Source organism: Schistocerca nitens, chromosome 4 (genome assembly GCF_023898315.1).
Source record: "Schistocerca nitens isolate TAMUIC-IGC-003100 chromosome 4, iqSchNite1.1, whole genome shotgun sequence".
Lineage (NCBI taxonomy): Eukaryota > Metazoa > Arthropoda > Insecta > Orthoptera > Acrididae > Schistocerca > Schistocerca nitens.
The window spans coordinates 488,884,152-488,886,806 of NC_064617.1; the positions used below are offsets into that span (position 1 = coordinate 488,884,152).

At 41.1% G+C, this 2,655-nt stretch overlaps 1 non-coding gene across 1 annotated transcript; it reads left to right on the forward strand.

Moving 5' to 3' along the window:
* The first annotated feature begins 608 nt into the window (after positions 1-608).
* On the forward strand, positions 609-681 carry Trnar-ucg (transfer RNA arginine (anticodon UCG)). The gene has a single exon. It is a non-coding gene; the product is annotated as a tRNA-Arg (tRNA).
* The last annotated feature ends 1,974 nt before the right edge of the window (positions 682-2,655 follow it).

Consider the following 2,655-nt stretch of genomic DNA (forward strand, 5'->3'; position numbering starts at 1 on the left):
TCCATGTAAACTTTTATTATGAGCCCTGTTACACGAACTCCAGAAAGCCATGAGCAGTTAACTTAGAAAGTACAGAAATAGACTGCTTTTTAGCAACCTGCTTCATAAACAACTTAAGTTTTCCTCGTCTGTACTGTACGCTGTGTGGTCATCCCTATTTCTCAACTTTACACTTTTCTGCTGACAATATTTAGTTCCAAAGATAATAACATGCTTTCCTCCAACTTTGAAAGTTCAAGGATCACAACGTGATAGCATGAGACGCGGTATGTTCCGTTATTGTTAAAACAGAAACTTGCACGACATCTACACGAACAAATTAATAAACACACAAAATAAGCACAATAATTGTGTAGTATTCAAGTAACCAGAGACAGTTTGATTATTCTTCAACCTATGTTGTATTAGTTTAACTATGCACTATAAAACGTAAGAACAGGAAACGTTCCGTGAGTAACAGTTTATACTATAAGAACAACATTATGTGACTTGATGCTAGGCCAAGCGCTACACGCCTCCTCACATTACCGTTAGTCATATTTACGGAAACATAACGGCACTACAAGAGTCCACGGCACATGACTCAAGCCGGAGAGCGTCACTCAGGGGACCGTGTGGCCTAATGGATAAGGCGTCGGACTTCGGATCCGAAGATTGCAGGTTCGAATCCTGTCACGGTCGAATAATTTTAATACCAGACGCTATGTTGCACGTCGTAGCGTGTCATTAGAAACTGAGTGTGAAGTCAAAATCAGGCGTGTTTCTTAATCGAAACTTTAGAACAGCTTGAATGAATAACAGTTCGTAGCATTACATCCAATGTGACACATATATTGTAAATATGGGTTGTATGATCAATTGGCGTTTTGGTTTTAGGGCTCTTTTTATATAGCATTGTGATTATTATGACAGAACCTATGAAACAAGAAAAAAGCAAATCTATTCATCGGCACTAGTCTGTTACCCGATTGCTGAGTGTAGTGATTTCATTCCCTCATTCATTTCTTAAGCTACTGAAGCTTCGACGAGACGTCTCCATCCACTGCGACGTTCAGCTGTTCTTCATATAATGTGAAGAAGTAGGCTGGTAATCCTCTTCAGTTAACCCAACCATATGCTTAGTGTTATTCCTCGTGGACTTCTGCCATAGACTTTTCCTTGCAAAAGGGATTTTTCTAAATGATGCCTTTCTCTACTCGAAATTTGCCCAAGGAACTGGTTCAAAAATGGCTCTGAGCACTATGGGACTCAACTGCTGAGGTCATTAGTCCCCTAGAACTTAGAACTAGTTAAACCTAACTAACCTAAGGACATCACACACATCCATGCCCGAGGCAGGATTCGAACCTGCGACCGTAGCGGTCTCGCGGTTCCAGACTGCAGCGCCAGAACCGCGCGGCCACTTCGGCCGGCCCCAAGGAACTGTAAGTATCTTTTGCTAACACGGGAAAATAAACTTATTGTAATACTAAGTTCTTCTGTAATGGGAACATTGGTTCTCATTTTGTCCACAATATACGTAACATCTTCCTCTAACACCCGGAAGGCATCAATTCGTCTTTTGCCACTAGCTTTCACGGTCCAGGTGTCACAGTCGTACAAGAAAACAGGAAACACCTACGATTCCACCAGGTGCAGCTTCTTTGGTTTGGATATTGACCGCTTTTGTCAGATCTTACTAGGAACCCCTTGAGTGCAAATTCACAAAAGGCCAGTCATGTTTACGGCACAGTTGAACTGCTTAGCCCACGAGTAACTCACAACAGTGCAACAGTGCAATTGATGTTAATAAGAAGCAGATAAATAAAGCAAACATTGCGGTATATCTACAACAACAGTTGCTGAAGTTGACATTTCCTCATAAAGGATCCCAAGGAATTTCTCAAAGTGAGAAAAAAGTGGCAGTTGAAATATTAGCGTTTTTCCAAGATGAGTCAGTGGAATATGTGATGTCGTATATGCTCGACTATGGGGACAATGTACATGAGGAGTAGAATAACGACGATACGTGCTTAACAAGTGAAAGCGAGACTGAAACAGGTGCCATATAGTTCATCATTCCTGTCGAACAGGGAGCCACAAATCCCATCTGCAGTGAAATGTAGTAAAGAACAATCGTTGTCCAGTGAGCGGGTACTAAAAATAATTAAATACGTGGAAGATCGTCCACAGTATAGAAAAAAAACAATTACGAACAGATTTCGAATAACTCCTCAGCAATACGACCATGTAGTCCATGAGAAAAACTACAGACATACAATGGAGGAAAAGGCCCACTTGTACAAAAACTGGTGTTTGCGCGTTTCAAGGATGCTCGATACCTTTTAGAGGATATCATAATAGTGACCGACTACGTTATCACATCAAACTGCGCACGACGTAGATTACTGTGCTTTGAAGGGAAGCAGTGGATGGTTGCATAACTTCAAACAGTGCTACAGAACTAGAAGACGTGAGGTAACGAAATTTCAAAGGGTCAACCAGATGATGCAGAGAAAACCGAGGAATCTGCTAGAAAATTTGTAAATGAGGTAAACAAAGTTATACCATCGCTCCGTAAGGAATTTGTTTTCAACTCCGAATAATCGGGATTTAAAGAGTAAATGCATCTGAAAGGAACCCTGGAAATTAGAGGTACCAGGAGAGTTGTGTCAA